Genomic DNA, 12,236 nt, shown 5'->3' on the forward strand with positions numbered 1-12,236 from the left:
GCCGACATGGTGAAACCCGTCTCTGCTACAAAAATACAAAAAATTAGCTGGGCGTTGTGGCGTGCACCTGTAATCCCGGCTACTCAGGAGGCTGAGGCAAGAGATCACTTGAACCAGGGAGGTGAAGGTTGCAGTGAGCTGAGATGATGCCACTGCACCCCAGCCTAGGCAACAAGAGTGAAACTCTGTCTCAAAAAAACAAAAAAGTAATATCAGAATGTTTATTATTACTATAATTTACCATATTGATAAAATGAGAAAAATATTATTCTAGCATAAATGTTAATAAAATTAGTCTGATAAAATTTAATTGCAATTCATAATTTTTTATTTTTTTTTACAGAGTCCCACTCTGTTGCCCAGGTTGGAGTGCAGTGGTGCAATCATAGCTCACTGTAATCTCAAACTGCTGGGCTTGAGCAACAATCCTCCTGCCTCAGTTTTCTGAGTAACTAGGACTATAGGCACATGATACCAAAACTGGCTATTATTTTTTTTAATTTTTTGCTACACTGCCCAGGCTAGTCTTGAACTCCTAGCCTCAAGCAATCCTCCTGGCAACGTTCTGGAATTATAGGCGTGAGGCACCATGCCCAGCTACAATTGATAAATTAAATAAAAACTCAGGAAAACTGGGAATAGAAAAAAAAATCTGAACCTGATAAAATGTTGTATACTACCAAAAAATCAAAATTTAGAATAATTTTCCATACAATCTAGTCCACTTGATACTAGAAATCCCTGCTAAAGTAAACAAAAAAGAAAAGAAGACGAAAAATGTTTACAAAAATTGCAATTTTAAGATACAAAACTGATCTTATTCACAAATACTGAGATTGTCTACCTTAAAAACCTAAGAGATTTTACAGAAAAAAATGAAATTTTCTAAGAATTCCATGAGGTTGCTGGATAAGATGAATATAAAAAATTCATTATGTTACTATAAACTAGCAATAAACAGGTGATACAAAATAAAATTTATAACAGTAACAAAAACTTCAAATTGCTTGTGATTAATGCTATTAAGATATACATGATATTTATGGAGAAAAGTATTTAAAAAAATAAACTCTAAATTAGTGGAAAGGGGATACACTGTTCAAGGACTGCAAATGCAATAATTTAAAGATATAAATGATTCCCAAATTGCTGTATAAACTCAATGAAATCCCAATCACATTCCCTAAAGGTCATATTGAATAAAAGGAGCAAAAAGTCAAGAATAGAGAAAACACTTCTAAAAAAATATGAATAAGGAAGAATGACTTGCCCTATAAGATATTAACATTATAGAAACACCATACTAAATCAGACACTGTGACACTGGAGCAGTGACAGGGATGAAAGTAAATAAAGAGGTGAATTAATGGATGTAATAGAGAGCCTAATTATCTAAAAGCACTGTCCCACAGATCTTTTTGTGATTACAGAAACGTTCTCTGTGTGTACTGTCCAATAAAGGAGTGAGTAGTGACATATGGCTAGTTGAGTAGTTGAAATGTCACTAGTGTGACTGAGAAACTAAATGTTTTATTTTGCTTAATTCTAGTTAAATATAAACATAGATAGCTATTGTGACTATTGGAATCTCACATTTGGCAGTTCAGCCTTAGAAGCATGTGTATATGGAAACATGCATAATAGAGGTAACTGCAGATGAACAAGATAGAGGGTAACAGTATTGGTTAGCCATGTGGGAAAGATAGGAATTCCTACTTCACAAAATACACACCCCAAACTCAACATGGATTATATTTAAAGAAAAAAAAAAAGGAAAAACAAAACTTTATTGTATTTATAAGAAATTTTGAGACTAACTTTATTATTTCTCTGGGTTAGGAAAGACTTTCTAAAATAAGACATAAAATGACAAACCATGAAAAATTAAATTTTAAATCTTGTGTGTCAAAAGTAACCATGAGCAAAATGAAAAATATAAAATATGGACAGGGTGATGGTGTTTGTCATACAGATAATGATGAAAGATTTGTGTTCCAAGTAAAGACTCCTAAAAATCTGTTTAAAGAAATTAAAGAAACAACAAAATAGAAAAAGGATATTGACAGGTAATTCACAGAAGAGTCTACATAAAATGTTAATATGCATATAAAAAGATGCGGAATCTCACTAGTTATCAGGTAATACAAAATAAACCAAGTTGAGATTTCCTACCCATCAAATGGGTGAACTTGATAACGACTGACAATCCTAGGAATTGGTAAGGATGTAGATCAATAGAAATTCTTAAGCACTACTGATAGCAACAAAAGTTGATATAACCACTTTGGAGAAGAATACAGCAAAATCTAGTCAAGGTGAAAGTCCATATAATTTGTCACCTAACAATTCCATACCTAAGTAGTTTAAAGATACATGTCTACAGTTATAGATGATATAATCATTGCTTCTAATAGCGAAAAAAGTGAAAACAGCCTAAAAGTCTACAACAGAAGAATAAAGTGGGACTATTATTTCAGTGGCACATTATAAAGCCATAAAAATAATTTAATTATAGGTCGATATATTATTGGTGAGTAATCTGTGCTAAGAAAAAAAGAGCCCTGGCAAAGAAATATCCTGTACTACTTCATTTTAGAACATTTAATTTTGTTGAGGTATGTGTGTATATGTATATGTAATTTATATATTGTGTGTATTAAAATATAAAGATATTTTTTGGAATGATGAACATGCATTTCAAGGGTAGCTGCTACTTCGCAGGAGAAGGGAGAGGAATGCACTTGGTTAGTGGTAAACACACAAATACACAGACAAAATAATAATATGGGTCTGAAGTTGGAATGAGGGAATAATTCCTGAATTTTATCTTTGTGCTTTTAATCTCCAAATTATAGTAATTCTCTCTATATTTCAGGTCATTTGTTCCCAAGTGCATACCAGGAAGACCTAAACGTCATTCATTAAGATATTCTGAAACATATCTTCATTTAAATTGACAAGGAACCATCAAAGATATAAAGGAAGGAAAGAGGAAGGAAGGGAGGGATGGAGGGAGGGAAGGAAAGAGGAAGTAGGGAGGGAAAGAAGGAAACAAAGTAGGAATAGGTAGGAAGGAGAGAAAGTATAATACATCTTCCACAATCTCCATCTATTACCATATTATTATGATTATGTTTGTGTTTCAGATCTATTCATTTAATACTGCTTATTGGCTAACAAGGGTACAGCTTTAAACTTATAACTATCTGTCTGATACCCTCTCATTTTAGTATTACTGTCTGATTAAGAGTCTCCACTTTTTAAAATATGAAGTTTGACATAAAGATTATATCAAACATTTTTGAATTCATTATACTAGTCCAAGGGGTCAAAGATAAAGTCTCATTTGGTGAGTGGAAAACCTACTACAGGCAAGGGGTCTTTAGAACATCTCTGTCTATTCTTTTCAGTGGAGGAAAAAAAAAAAAACCCCACAAAAACAACGATGCCTCCAATTGCTGCATTACATTCTTAATTTCGGTATTACATGGCCGTCTAAAAGCATTTCACAGGTGTTTGCTGGAACTCATTAGACTATTTGGAACTCCTTCATGCTCCCTAAAAGGCAATTAAAATGTGTCTGCAAATTACCTCATGTGGGCCAAAGCACAGCTGCCTCTTCCCCCAGTTACTACACAGTGTTTCCAAACACCAGAAAACTGCTTGGAAACCATCAGTTTGCAAAGGCAAAAAAGGGCCTTTGGGTGGCTTCTTTTCTTCCCATCCCCAGATAGGCCCATTCATTTGGGGTCGGCTGCCAAAACACAAAACAAGGCTGTTAAATGATAGAAGTGGCTGATTAGAAAGAAAGCTTTAAGGGTCTAAGGATATAATAAAGACTTAACTGATCCAATGAACTAGTGAATTCCGCCATAAAATCTTTTTCTTCTACAGGAATAGTCACGCAGAAGTGTGTGTTGGCCTTTAAGGTTACTGAATTGGAAATTTTGTGACTTGTTTAAGCATGCAACAATGGCTTTCTCAGGCAGCTAATCTCATAGTGTCCATGTATTATCCGCTTATTTCTCTCAATAACAGACTCATCATGAGTATATATTACTAACACAGATGGTGCATATGTAATCTACTCTTAGGGAAAAGGTCTCCCTTGTTCCTGGAGAATTTTACTCCTGAATGAATAAAAGGTACATCATTGAGCAGGCAGGAACAGCTTACGGAGATCCTTAGCATTAACTACTCTATTTAATCCCACTGTGCAGATCGTAGCACTGAGGCTTAGAGAGGCCAGAGCCAGAGTCAGCTGGAACCTGGTAAATGTGAGACTCAAACAAGCTGATTCCAAATCACAAGAACTTAATCACACGTTTCCAAGGTAACACAAAATAAGTCTAACAATTCCATTAATTTTAAAGTTATTCTTAGTTCAATTTTTAATTAGAATTATTTCCCCGAACTTGAAGTACATCAGCTGATTTCACTTTATAGCCCAGTTTCTTGATTTCAATTAAATTATGATAAATCATGTATTAGGAAATGGTAAACTAAAAATGAAAACAAAAACCAAGCAATAGGAAACTTCTATATATTTATCCAAAATCTTACATCATAAAATAAGCATGTATAATTATACTAGTATCTAAATGTTGAATGCCACCAAAATAAAATCTTTTAATGTTAAAAAAATTCTATTTCCCTAATCAGAGATTAAGTTACAGACTGGTATTTTTGCAGCAAGAAAATTTGCACATTCAAAGAGGGAGATATTTGGTATGAAGCAATTGAAGTTAAAGAAATTACAGTTGAAAACAAAAAAATAGAATGGAAGAAATTTAATATTTTCTCAGATAGCATGCAAGGCATAATTTATAATAATGTAATGGAATGCTGTTTGAAATAACTAAATAGCAATACAAGCTATTTTGTAGTTACATAATGCTAAATAATAAAAGTTGGCTGATTATGATTAAAAAGTGCGTGGATGATTACTGGGAAGGAAAGAATGAGATGACACTGATGGGTTTAGTATCTAAATTAGTGGTCATCTTAGCTACTTTATTGCTGGCCATTTAAGGCAATAAATGAAATTTTAAAGCAAACGTGTTGGTACTTTGCTATACCTTAGTCTACAACACAAAATTCCACACGGCAGGGGTGGAGGAGGCAAAAATAGCTTGCTACAGCACCAAGCATGAAAGATAGTAACTTATAATGGTTAAATGGGAGAGTTCCCTGATCCCCATCACAGGATGTGCAACAGAGGTGTGGTTTGCCTGTTAGGTTGCTGCCACTGCTCAAACCCCTGACAGGATGGGGAGCATGCAGACAGGCAGGCACAGGATCTGGGGCAAGTGCTTTGGGTTCTGGCCCCACAGTAGTGTCTAGGGGTTGATGCCTGCAGCCCCAATGTTACAATGCTGTTTTAGCCTTGCCATCTGCAGACAGCCTAAGTGCTAACCTGCTCAATGGACCTTTTCATAAGGGCAGAGGGCCAGTGTGAGAGTTTTCTGTGTCCCAAACTCTTGCCCACAGTCCCAGAAGTATCAAGGTCGCATATGGGCTTGATGGATGAATGCGGGGTTTTTTTGAGTGGTTGAGATGGCTCTCAGTGGGATGGATGGGGAGTTGGAAGGGGGATGGAGTGGGAAGATGATCTTCCCCTGGAGTTTGGCCATTCAGCGGCTGAGCTCCCCTCTGACCGCCCCCAACTGAACTCCTCTCATTGTTCAGACGTTCCTTCTCTTCTCTCTTTCTCTGCCATGTTGTTCTGCCATTCATCTCGTCTCATTGTCCCTTCATTTGCTCATGTGCTTCTGGAGCCTGGGGTTTAGGGTTTATATGGGTACAAGATAGGGGGCATGGCAACCCAAATGGCAACTTTTTGGGCCTGAAAACAGGAATGCCTGTCCCCATTTAGGGCCGTGTGTCTACAGGCTTGAGGATGGAGCCTTTGCCGGGGAACTTTCCCTCTTCTACCTAATATTTCCCTGTCCCCTGTCTGCACCAGTGGCTCATGGTAAACTTTGTGATGTTTTGATTTTTTTTTTAAATGTAATTTAGCTCCCTATCAGATTAATAAAGTTAATGTTTATTATTTTTGCTTTTCTTATTTGCTTCAAGCATCCTTCTTCATGAAATCACTCCTGACTATCACGACTCCCAGTGACCTTTCTCTGTGCTGGAATAAGTATATGCTTTATGTATCTTGCTCTTTTTTTATTCTTTATAGCACTCGCCACTACTTGGCATCATGTTAGAAAAGGTTATGTGGTTCTTTCGTTCATTGTCTTTGCTCCACTATCCTCCACAGTAGAAATTAAGCTCATCAAAGACAGGAATTTGGTTTCTTTCCACAACTATACTGTGGTCCTAGAAGGTGCTTAATGACTTGTTTAAGTGAGGAAATCAAGGCATTTCCTAAAAATTTCCCAGTTACTAGTAGCAATGTTTATGGTCATGATAAGATCAGTCCTTATTCTTTGGCAAATCCATAAATTTGGTCTTCTCAATGGAGACATAATCAATGAGAATCAAGGAAAAATTGGCTGGGTGCGGTGGCTCATGGCTGTAATCCTAGCATTTTTGGAGGCAGAGGCAGGCGGATCACTTGAGGTCAGGAGTTCAAGACCAGTCTGACCAACACGGTAAAACCCCGTCTCTACTAAAAATACAAAAAATTAGCTGGGCATGGTGGCATGCACCTGTAATCCTAGCTACTTGGGAGACTGAGGCAGGAGAATTGCTTGAACCTGGGAGGCAGAGGTTGCAGTGAGCCAAGATTGCACTCCAGCCTGGGCAACAGAGCAAGGCTCTGTCTCAACAACAACAACAAAATTAATCAGGCATGATAAATCTCAGCTACTCTGGAGGCTGAGGCAGGAGAATTGCTTGAACCCGGGAGGTGGAGGTTGCAGTGAGGTGAGATTGTGCCACTGCATTCCAGCCTGAGCAACAGAACAAGACTCCATCTCAAAAAAGAAAACGAAAAAAAAAAAAAAAGCATCATGGAAAAGTTATTAGTATTAAAATTACAAGATACAAATGTATAAGTAGTTATGTTAAGGATTTAGAATGCTAGGTGGCAACTATGTTGAAGCAATACGCACTTGCTTGTACAAATTTTTCAACCAGACTAGGCTAAAGAGAGGAACATAGGACCCATCAGCATTGAGTTGGTTATTAAAACCACTATTGACCTCTTGTCTAGTTTGAAATATTTTGAATTAATCTACCTCCTTAACTTAATTTCTATTCAGCTTTGACCACATTGTCTTATTTGTTTTCCTTTGGCATTTTAGATATGACAAGTTTGCCTCCATGTGAATCTCTGCACACAAATAATAGTACCTTCCCTTACCTCCTTCCTTTTTTGTCTCCCACCATCTGACAGGCAACCAGGAATTCCCCTTCCCACCTCTTTCTTCATCATAACACATTTCCTTCTTTATTTATTTCCTTATTTGTTTATTGCCTTCTCTCCACCTCACCAACCCTGCAGGAATATAAACCCATGAGCTTGGGGGACTCTGACTTGTCTGTTAAATTCTGGAAGTATCCAGCACAAAACAAAAGCTTGTGGAATGACTGAATGAATGTTCTTTAACATTTGTGTATTTTTTAAAATCAGGATACTGAAAATGTAGGCCTGGGGAGATAATTGAATAAATGTAGGTAAAGCACCTGGAATATAGGTTTTCAATAAATGACAAGCATCAAATACTGTTGATTTATGTGATGTTTTAGATCATTTTGATGAAGACTATACTCTGTAGCAAAAATTTTAAGTAGTGTGTTTCAAAAGCCTCATCTGAAATCTGCCACAGAAGCCTAAAATAAACATTGTGTTTTATGCATACAGAAAAACCTCCCTTTTGAGCTTTTCCTTTTAACTGGTGTTTTGTAAAATATATTCATCATTTTGAAATATTGATTAATTGCCCCAATTCCTTGACTTCCTAATTTAGTGTTTTGAAAAATGGTTTCCATTTTTGGCATTTATTTTGCAATATTTTATCTTCAACTGAACTTTACTTAGGTTGTCGTCAGAAGTTTTATGTGATAGAGTTAGCAAGCAAAGTCAATATTTGGCAGTCCTAGTATGTACTACTTATAAATACAGTCTCCAGCATGATTTCAGCAATCCATAACAAAAGATGGACGGCACCAAACTGCTGTTTTATTACACCCATACAAGAATGGTGGGCTTTAATAGAAGAAATATACACGTTTAATGCCTTAAACCAAGGCTAAAGTAAATATCCCCAATAAAGCTCAGTGATGTCATTCAGTGTGTATCAAAGACTGATACAAAGGGAAAACTTAAAGTAACTTCAATCCTCTCTCATTCATTCTCTGGATGACATTTAAAATTGATTCTTTGTCAAATAAAGCACTGTGATCTGATGACATACATAATTTGATATCACTGGTATTGCTCTCTTCAGCTCCATAACCAAAAAGATAAAATTATCCATTGTCCATTCAGAGTTTTAGCAGCAGTTTCTGATAGCTAAGCTTAGAGGTTGATAACCTAACATTAACCAATTTATTTGTTATTAATATACAAATATTAGGCTGACTATAAAAAGCTTATAGGCGTGGTTATTTCCCTTCCTTTGTCAACTTAATCTTGGTGGATCCAATAAAACATGACAAGAACTTGTAGATGTAAGGTACCTATAATAATTTATATGATTATGTCCTTAGATTTATAATTGTGAAATTTGCTATTATACTCACATCCCCTAAGCCACATTTTAAATTACTTTGGAAATACTAAAATGTGTATTTTGGGCACAAACCTGCTTTGATGGATAACTTAGTAGAATACCTTAAGACATCTGACCATTAAAATACTAGACAAAAGTTTAAAAACAATCTTTCCTCATTAAGGTCAGTTTCTTATCTTCACATCCCAATGGGAAGGTTTTGAATGAATCACTTAAATAACCCATTCCTTTCTCTATCATTGAAATTCAGTATCTTAGGCCAGTAGTTCAAATACCGAAATGAGTATCAGTATCACTTTAGACAGCTTTAAAATATATTAAATTCCAAGACCCTTTCTGCTCCTATTAAATCAGCATCTCTGAGGTTAAGTACAGGAAATAGCTATTTAAGATGAACGAACAAATAACAACAGCAGCAACTTCCCATGTGAAATAAAAATTAAAACTATTATATATTACTTTCAAACCCACCAAGATGGCTAAAATGGAAAAGATAAATTAGAGAGAATGAACAAGACATACTATTTGATCACAAAACAGGGTGACTATAGTTAATAATAACTTCATTGTACATTTTAAAATAAATAAGAGTATAATTGGATTGTTTGTAGCACAAAGGATAAATGCTTTTGGCAATGGATACCCCATGCAATTTCATACTACAAACCTGTATCAAAATGTCTCAGGTACACCACAAATATATACACCTACTAGGTATCCACAAAAATTAAAAATAAAAAAAAATTAAGATAAAGAAAAATGGTACGTGTTTGCAAAGAGGTGGAACAAATAGAACACACACACACATACATACACACACTACTAGAGGGAAATTTGGTACAACAGCTTTGGAAAACTATTCTACTGTCTGCAAAAGCTGATCCTACACGTATCCCATGACCCAGGAATTCTTCTCCTGAGTACATTATACTGCTGGGTACATATTCAGCCGAAATGTATGCATATGTTTACTAAAAAATATGCACTGGGATGTTCACAGTGGCATTATCTGAAATATCTAAAATAGGAAACTATGAAAATATTCATCCATATTTTGCAAGCAAATAAACTGTGGCATATGTAGTCAAAAAAAAAAAAAAAAAATCTTCCAGGTCCGGGCATTATGGCTCACACCTGTAATCCCAGTGATTTGGGAGGCCGAGGAGGGCTTATCACCTGAGGTCAGGAGTTCAAGACCAGCTGGGCCAACATGGCGAAACCCTGTCTCTGCTAAAAATACAAAAATTAGTCAGGTGTGGTGGCACGCACCTATAATCCCAGCTACTTGGGAGGCTAAGGCACAAGAATTGCTTGAACCCAGGGGGCTGAGGTTGCAGTGAGATGGAATTGCACCACTGCACTCCAGCCTGGGTGACAGAGTGAGACTCCGTCTCAAAAAAAAAAAAAAAAATATGCTTCCATGAGAATAAAAGAGCTACTACTACATCAACAATGTAGATGAATTAAACTGAATGCTGAGTGAAATACATCAGTCACAAAACAGTTCATTCTGTTTCATTAAAACTGTGTAAAGTTCAAAAATAATATAACAACAGTCTATGACTTTAGATGTCAGGGTAGTGGTGACTCTGGGGGGAGGAGGGGATAATACAGGAAGGGGTACATGAGGGCTTCTTGGATGCTGGAATAGGTGTAATGATTAATACATTCCAGAATCAGATTATCCCAGCACCCAGGAATTTTCACAAAATCTATCAAGGTATCTCTAGACACGTATGATTTGTGTGCTTCTCTGTATGTATGTTAAGCTTCAATAAGAAGCTTAAGAAAGAATAAAAATCCCATGGAATTCTGTTGATCAACCAATACACTTGTCTGATTTTAAAAATGTATTCCAGGTTCACCTCAATTGTTACAGCCTACTCTTCCACTGCAGAGAAAAAAATACTCTTGGTCACAGATGAAAACCTACTCAGACCAGAAATTAATGAGGTGCAGGAGTAGGAGGGTGTGGGTGGGGAGGTTAGGTCACTAAATCCATATTTTGAAATTTTGCTGAAATTCTATTTGAGAATCTGGATTTTGGAATAATACCATTACCTAATTTTCTCAAACGTTAGTGTAAATAATATGGTTGGAATGAGTTCTAAGAATCTGCATATTTATAAACAGTAAACGTGATTCTGATGCAGGGAATTTAAATATAGGTCACACTTCCGGAAAAGCTGACTTTAAGCAAATAAATGAACCTTTGATGTGGACAATCCATGCACTGTGGCAAAGGGACACAGGGCACACTTTGACAATGAAGTCTTTGCTTGGCATTTCTAAAATCCTTATGTTGCAACAGGCTGCCTCTGCGTGAGCCTGTGCCTTTCTCTAGTGCCTAATGGTAATGTTTGTGTTGTTTATACTTCTAAAATCATGGGATAGGTACTGATAGATTCTAATGGATTATAAAGGATTGCTTTAGATTAAAACATTGTAAAATTTTATTAATAATGCAATGCTTTACATTCATTGTAAGTCTCCTATGTGCTAAGTGTTCTTTGTAAGTGCAAGACATATAGCATGTGTAATACATGGTGCCTGCTCCCATGAGTGTACCAGACAATCTCTTCCTGGCAATTTTCTCAGAATTATATCTATTTACTTGCTGAAACCTGGAGAGTTGGCCAACAATCAATCACACGTTATCTTCCCATACACTCAGATCAGGGTACCAGGCCTGTTTTCTTTCTTGCCAGAGTTACTCAGCGAGTTCAAGGAAGCAAACTATGCTTAATATTAACCTAGATCAATTAAGAAACACATATGTCATGGAGCCATCTCTGAACACACGTACACACACACACATACCCTTATACTTAATTACTCTCTCCTTTGGTAGATCAGTGCAATTCATTGTCTTTTTTAGTACACATAATTACATAGTTGAAAATTCCTGGTTCTTTACACAATCGAGATACAGAAGTAAAAGGACAGTTGATAAGCAGGGAAATTAATAGTGAACTGCTCAGCTTCACACAAGCATTCCTGCTACATTACAAAGACTGACTTCCTCCCTCTCTCCAGCTTCCTTCCTTTCCTCTTTCCTTCAACATCTCTTAATAAAAAAAAATTGCACATATTCATTGTAGAAATTTTGAAATATATAGTAAAGCACAGAGAAGAAATTTTTAATGATGCAACCAACCGCAAAGAACTTATATAAATGTTTTATCTTTATCTTCCTATGTCTTTATTAGATACACATATGTATGTCCTGTAGTTATATTTCACTATATGTATTTTATAATACAAAGTCATTACGGGCCAGGCTTAGTGGCTTACGCCTGTAATCCCAGCAATTTGGGAGGCTGAGGTGGATGGATTACTTGAGGTCAGGAGTTCAAGACCAGCCTGGGCAACGTGGTGAAACCCCCATCTCTATGAAAATACAAAAACAAAAAAATTAGCAGGACATGGTGGTGGCTGCCTGTAATCCCAGCTGCTCTGGAGGCTGAGGCAGAAGAATTGCTTGAACCCGGAAGGCAGAGGTTGCAGTGAGTTGATATCGTGCCACTGCACTCCAGCCTGGGTGACAGA

General features: G+C 36.4%; 1 protein-coding gene across 8 annotated transcripts in view; it reads right to left on the bottom strand.

Moving 5' to 3' along the window:
* LOC105480824 (teneurin transmembrane protein 2) overlaps positions 1-12,236 on the bottom strand; it is a 3,943,693-nt gene that overhangs the window by 1,719,616 nt on the left and 2,211,841 nt on the right. The gene's annotated exons all lie outside the window — the stretch shown is intronic.

The sequence above is a fragment of the Macaca nemestrina genome, chromosome 6 (assembly GCF_043159975.1).
Source record: "Macaca nemestrina isolate mMacNem1 chromosome 6, mMacNem.hap1, whole genome shotgun sequence".
Taxonomy (NCBI): Eukaryota; Metazoa; Chordata; class Mammalia; order Primates; family Cercopithecidae; genus Macaca; species Macaca nemestrina.